This window comes from Oncorhynchus clarkii, chromosome 19 (genome assembly GCF_045791955.1).
Source record: "Oncorhynchus clarkii lewisi isolate Uvic-CL-2024 chromosome 19, UVic_Ocla_1.0, whole genome shotgun sequence".
Lineage (NCBI taxonomy): Eukaryota > Metazoa > Chordata > Actinopteri > Salmoniformes > Salmonidae > Oncorhynchus > Oncorhynchus clarkii.
The window spans coordinates 19,429,365-19,436,785 of record NC_092165.1 but is presented as its reverse complement, the minus strand read 5'-3'; the positions used below and the strand labels follow the sequence as shown (position 1 = coordinate 19,436,785).

General features: G+C 40.5%; 1 protein-coding gene across 1 annotated transcript in view; it reads left to right on the top strand.

Moving 5' to 3' along the window:
- The first annotated feature begins 1,572 nt into the window (after positions 1-1,572).
- Positions 1,573-7,421, top strand: part of LOC139374908 (RING finger protein 24-like) — a 61,553-nt gene continuing 55,704 nt past the window's right edge. Inside the window, exon 1 of the mRNA XM_071116127.1 lies at positions 1,573-2,037. The gene's annotated coding sequence lies outside the window, so the exon portion shown is untranslated. The remainder of the gene's footprint in view (positions 2,038-7,421) is intronic.

Genomic DNA, 7,421 nt, shown 5'->3' with positions numbered 1-7,421 from the left:
AAATGTCGTTCCACTTCATGATTGTGTCCCACTTGTTGTTGATTCTTCACAAAAAAATACAGTTTTATATCTTTATGTTTGAAGCCTGAAATGTGGCAAAAGGTCGCAAAGTTCAAGGGTGGTCCAAGCACTCAAAGACAGTCGTGAAGAGGGCATGACTAAATCTATTCCCCCTCGGGAGACTGAAAAGATTTGGCATGGGTCCTCATATCCTCAAAAGGTTTTACAGCTGCACCATCGAGAGCATCCTGGCGGGTTGCATCACTGCCTGGTATGGTAACTGCTCGGCCTCCGACCGCAAGGCACTACAGAGTGTAGTGCATACGGCCCAGCACATCACCGGGGCCAAGCTTCCTGCCATCCAGGACCTCTATACCAGGCGGTGTCAGAGGAAGGCCATAAAAATGGTCAAAGACTCCAGCCCCCCTAGTCATTGACTGTTCTCTCTGTTACCGTATGGCAAGAGTGCCAAGTCTAGGTCCAAGAAGCTTCTAAACAGCTTCTACCCCAAAGCTATAAGACTCCTGAACAGCTAATCAAATGGCTACCCAGACTGTTTGATTAGTTGCATACCGGTACCCCCTGTATATAGCCCCACTATTGTTATTCATTACTGCTCTTTAATTATTTGTTATTCTTATCTCTTACTTTTTGGGAGGTATTTTTCTAAAACTGCATTGTTACTTAAGGGCTTGTAAGTAAGCATCTCACTGTAAAGGTTGCATTTCACTGTAATACCTGTTGTATTTGGCGCATGTGACAAATAAAATTTGATTTGATTTGTGATAATACCCTTATTATCATCATCATCATCATAATAATGTCAAAAATGTTAAATCCCCACGCCAGCCAGGCAGACTCTATACTCATCTGTGAACTGGTAATCTCTGTATACCCGTAGTAAGACCCAGTGGTTAATTATTTAACACACCGTCTTAGGCCTCACTCCCCCCTATCTGATACCTACTGCAGCCCTCATCCTCCACATACACACCCGTTCTGCCAGTCACATGCTGTTAAAGGTCCCCGAAGCACATCCCTGGGTCGCTCCTCTTCAGTTCACTGTAGCTAGTGACTGGAATGAGCTACAACAAACACTCAAACTAAACAGTTTACTCAATCTCTTCATTCAATGACTCAATCATGGACACTCTTACTGACAGTTGTGGCTGCTTTGTGTGATGTATTGTTGTCTCTACCTCCTTTGCCCTTTGTTCTGTGCCCAATAATGTTTGTACCATGTTTTGTGTTGCTGCCTTGCTATGTTGTTGTCTTAGGTCTCTCGTTGTGTAGCGTTGTCTCTCTTATTGTGATGTGTGTTTCGTCCTTTATTCATATTGTATTTATTTTTAACCCCAGGCCCCGTCCCCTCACGAGGCCTTTAGCCTTTTGGTAGGCCGTCATTGTAAATAAAAATGTGTTCTTAACTGACCTGCCTAGTAAAATAAAGGTTGAATTTTTTTTTTTAAGGGCGGGGGTTCTCCCATCTCTGATGCCAGCACACTCCGTGAGCAATGCATCAATTCATCCTTCCAACCAGAGCACAGCAATCCCGCGTACACACTATACACGACTCTTGTCTCGGTTAAAACGGACTAGGAGGAGGGACTACGAGCACTACGTGCTTGAAGAACCGTTCAAAATTGACCACAGGGATATTGGACACCTGGAAATCAACACATATAGTCGTTTTAGGAGCAGTTGTCGCCTTTAAAAAAACAATCGGTTTAAATTTATCGTGATGTCCGCTTCGCAGTTTTTTTGTTGTTGTCTGTTACAGTGTTGATAAATATTGCCACATCGCTAGCCAGCAAGCCAATATCGAGCAAACCGGAGTCAACAACCAACACCGCGAGTTGAATGAAGACTCTTTGCACGGGCTGTAGCCTGTCCCGTGTAGATAAGACAGCTGTCTAACGTTACTGTCGCTAGTTATCTGAAGTGCAGAGTTTTTTTTGTTTGTTTCATTGGCCTGATAGTTCTCTCATTGGTATTGGTGAAGAAGAGACGAGCAGATTTTGAGGACGGTATTGATTGGTAAGTGTCGTATTATTTGGGTTGCTTTGCAGTGTCAAACGTGACTGTACATACAGGTTTTTATGTTAATAGGCGTGTTTGCAGTTGGGGTATCGTTGTAAAAATCGGGCTAGTTTATTTGTCTATCTGATGTGTGTATATGTGTGTGTGTGTGTATATATATATATATATATATATATATATATATATATATATATATATATATATATATGATAGGGATTATTAAACATTGACCATTTCATCGATTTTTCGAAAATACGCCCCCCCCTCCATTGACGATGGACGAGCAAAATACATTTAGGCCCATTATTATCAGCTGTGCGTTGGCGTACGTACGTATGTGATCATATTTTCATAATAACAGTGGAATGTGGAACTCAAGTCAACATTGTATAAGTCGATACAATCAACGTTGTTGATAAGCAGGTGTAGGCCTAACGTGTACTAGCTCGTGCTGTGGATATCAGTCGCTCGTGATAAACTGCTTATTCAATTATTTTGTACATTAGACAGACTGATTTGCGTAATGTGCATTTTCTATGCAGTTTCACTTTTAAAACGCATTGGCTCAGGTTCAGCAAACCTGAAAGTGAAGTTACTAATTTTGCACGCGCAATAGAATGTTCTAGACCTGCTCCTATTCCAAGTGCTGTTGGCTGTTTTTTTCTCTACCATGCATGTGCTTAGTAAAGTGCTAACGTTATATAAACAAAATACAGCACCCTAACCAATAGCGAAATAATTTTATTCCCTGGTGACGTAGACTAAATTGTTAAACAGAATTGCAGATTATTACAGGGTTAGTGTCATCAGTGGATGGGAAGAAAGTGTTTTAGGTAACGCCTTAACCCTTACCTGCCTGGCACAGACTGCTGTTTAGTTAATTTTTTATTTTTATGTAACTTTTATTTAACTAGGGAAGTCAGTTAAGAACACATTCTTGTTTACAATGACGGCCTACCCCGGCCAAACCCGGACGATGCTGGCCCAATTGTGCGCCGCACTATGGGACTCCCAATCTCCCAAACACGGCCTGGAATCGAACCAGGGACTGTAGTGACGCCTCTTGCACTGAGATACAGTAACTTAGAGCGCTGCGCCACTCGGGAGTTTGAGGATCGCCTTCAGCGACTGCACTTGCAGCATCTACTCTTCCTGGGGTCCACATACAACTGTTCTGGTTATAAACCTGCTATAGACCTCACTGGCTTCTGACTCAAGATGCTCTGCATGTGTCATGCCATGTGCACACAGATTGTTGAATAGCTAAAGGCTTAACTCTGTATTCTCTGTGCCTCAGATTCAGTCCCTTGTGAAAATGTATTATTATTATTATTATTTTTACAGTTTCACTGTAAACCAAGTGTACCAAGAGTTTCACAGTGCCCCCCTCCCCTTATGGAAAAGGCTATTAAGAAGTAATCAGATACTTTTTATTGTGTGCAATGTCCAAAGATGTAGAAAAGTCTAACAGACATCTTGGCTGCTGAGGGATGAATGAACAATAGGAGAGAACACCCACCCTCGGAGAGTCAGAGTGGAGGGTCAACTGCATAATTTCTCTCAAGGATCTCTCCACTTCAAATATGAAATCAAAGGTGTCATGTTCATTAGGGCACAGAACGAAAAAAGGTTTGAAAACGTTTTGGAACGAAAATCTAATGTTTCTCATCTGATTCATTCTGTTTCGTTCCGTTTGGTGCCTATTGAACATGACCAAGGACTCTAAAGCCATAGGAAGGTGACGCCACCCAAATGCATACCCCGTTTATCAAAGCTGTCAGTCACTGGAGCAGTACAGTAGATGACAGGCTTCATGCTGCGCTCGCTAATCCCAAATTACGAAATTCTGCTGTTAGGAGCAGAGGTGAAAGTAATGCTGTTTAAATAAATAGTGGGGGTGTGCCATACCGGTAAAATATGAGCCTATCAAAGTTAATACAACAAAAACTATAGGCTATTACACCATTATTTAACATGACTGCATGTCAGCCGCATGAAGAATGCGCAAATTGATCTGAAACTGACATGCGCTCTAAATTACTCTCTAAATTACTGTATCAAGCTTCTTGCTTACAGCAGAGACATTCTAGCCTGAGTACCAGTCTCTTTAAGTAACGTTCCACTCCTTGCCTATCCTTGTCGTTGCCAAAGAGACTGGCCTTTCTGCCATCTTCAGATATTAACATTATATCATTAATGAGCTCGAGGAGAACAGAGTTATTGATACTGATTCGATAGACCTCGCAGCTATTTTCCAAACACAACGATTATCCAGTTTTTGGAACTCTGTCGCTTCCCCCCCCCCCCACAGAACACGTTCGTATCCGGTTGATAAGCAACATTTTTTTTGTTTTTGTTTGTCCAGACAAAACAAGTCTGTCAAAAGTCGCTAACTCATGTAAAATTCTCAAAACTAAATATATACTGCAATTCCAACCACAAAACTTGCAACTAGCAGCTAAATGTTTATTTTTGACTAACCAGGACACCCTCTTAGGCTTACAGATCGATGGTGGTTATACAAGCCTACTAATGATGACAACATGACTTGTTATTATAATGATGATAATAATAATTGTAATAATAACAATAAGAAGGAGATGCAGATAAAGGAGTGTATAGGAGCCAGAGCTGTGTGCATATTATGTGTGATGACACGGGTGCTGTTAGATTACAATATAATTTTCCTGCCTGTTTGGAATAAGTGTAAACCACACTAAATACATTAAGTAATACCAGTCTGTTTTTTTGTAAAGCCTTTATTACAGCATAGCAAATATTAAAAACAGTGAAATTTGCCATTGCATGAGCCTTGGCGCTCACGGAATAAGTAGTCTATTAAACACGCTCAAACAGGCAACAGAAGCAAGATCTTTCTATTTTCTGTAGATGTATATGGATGATTTATAAAGCCAGGCACATTTAAGTTAGGCTATTGATTATGTATTTATTTATTACACCTTTTTAATTAACCAGGTAGGCCAGTTGAGAACAAGTTCTTATTTACAACTGCGACCCGGCCAAGATAAAGCAGAGCAGTGTGACAAAAACAACAGCACAGAGTTACACAAAAGCAAACGTACAGTCAATAACACAAAAGAAAAGAAAAATAGAAAAATCTATGTACAGTGTGTGCAAATGTAGAAGAGTAGGGAGGTAAGGCAATAAATAGTCCCTAGAGGCGAAAACATTTACAATTCAGCAGTAATACTGGAGTGATAGATGTGCAAGTAGAGATACTGGGGTGCAAGAGGCTAAGTAATAATATGGGGATGAGGTAGTCGGGTGTGCTATTTACAGATTGGCTGTGTACAGGTACAGTGATCGGTAAGCTGCTCAGACAGCTGATGCTTAAAATTAGAGAGGGAGATATAAGACTCCAGCTTCAGAGATTTTTGCAATTCTGTCCAGTCATTGGCAGCAGAGAACTGGATTATAGACCTCATTTAAATTGGGGTTTCTTCTCTCCTCAATCTTCTTAGACAATTAAGCTAAGGCGAAGGCTGTATCCTCGTCTCTGCTGCTGCTGCCGCCTCTGCTACATTGTTCTCACTCCCAATATGCTGGTTAACTTTGATATTATGCACATAGCAACATAGGGAAAGGCGGCAATTCTACGGTGCACTGAAGATTGTTTCAGAACCGAGGACTGCGACCATATCCAACGTGGGAGAAATAGTATTAGATAATAGATTTAGATTTATTGTTGAACCATTCATTTTTTGAGATGCTTATCAGAGTTGGTGCAGTATGCTGACAAACTGGTCTTCAACTTTAAGCAGTGCCAACATGTCAAATCTCGACTAGGGATGGGCATTTTCCATTTTTTGAGTGTTCGAGTACTCAAATGTATTTTCTTTGACTACCGAATGGAGGCCCGCACTGGAAATACATTTGCGCATTTATCTGTATACAATGTCTCGTTTATAATAACCATTACAGATAACAAATCCTAATTGCTAAATTGCCCCATATACACTTACCAGCCAGTTTATTAGGTACATCCATCTAGTACTGGATCGGACCCCCTTTGCCTTCAGAATAGGGCTGGGCGGTATACCGTATTTTACTATATACCGGTATTTATGCACGGGCCGGTTTGGGTTTTTACTTTACCTTCTATAACGGTATTTTAATGTTTGGTTTGTTAAATGTGATACTCCATGTGTAACGTCCATTTTTATAGTTTACTCTGCTACTTGAGTCATCCCTCTCCGCTCTCTCTCTCTCTCCATGCCGCTTTCCACACAGACCTAGTCCCACCCCCTGTCACTCAAGGAGCGCATTTTGTTGTTGCTTTACCACGAGACACTTTCGTTCAGTCTGCATGGTCAATGCAGCACATGCACACAATGTTGATGACAACAATGTTGTTTCCACTTTGAGCATAATATAAATCCTCAAGCGTTCTATAATTACAATATTAGTTTGTGTTTCTTACATCTGCAAACAGCTAGTTTGTATTTTCTTAGCATGTTAAGCTAAATCGTGTTAGCCACTAATACTAATCGCTAGTTATCTGGCTAGCTAGCTAATAAAAGTACTGAGTCAGAGTGAACGTAGCTAGCTAATAAATCCTGATACCAGTACTGGTGGAGGCTTAAATCAGCATGTTTGTGCAACAGTATCTTCTAAATCAAAGAGGAATAGGCGAAGCATGAATATGTTGGCTATATTAATAATTTTTTATGTAGCCAAAGATTATAGGGTCCCCTAGGAAACACTGAGCATCACTTTGGTTCCTACCCTGTCACAAGTCGTCCATGGCATTTTCATTCGTTGTAATGTACAGTTATAATGTACAGTCAACACTGTATTCAAAGTGCTCACTATTATTGATCTAGAATTATAATAAACTTTATATTATCATGATTCCAAAAGTTCACCCAAGTGTTTTGATCTAAATCGCAATTGCAACATTTGGTTAAAAATAAGGCCTAGTATTTTTGCTCATATTCTGGCAGTGTGGAAATTATCTCAAATGAGTGCAGGAAATGCAGAAATTGATGGAAATGCAGGAAATTATTTTAGGCTGAAGTTGAATTGAACAGCATAAAACAATCCGAATGGGGAAAGACCCATTGAAATAATTTGAAATAATTTAGATATATGTGTTGCCACCCAGGGTCACGCACTACTCATTAAGTAAATTTAGAACTTTTATTAATCAAAAACGAAAATACCGTCAAAAATTTGAAAAATACCGTGATATGATATTTTGGCTATATCGCTCAACCCTACTTCGGAACAGCCTGAATTCTTCGGGCCATTCTACAAGGTGTCTGAAACATTCCACAGGGATGTTGGTCCATGCTGACGCGATGGCATCACACAGTTGCTGCGGATTAGACGACGGTACATTCATGCTGCCAACAGCCCGT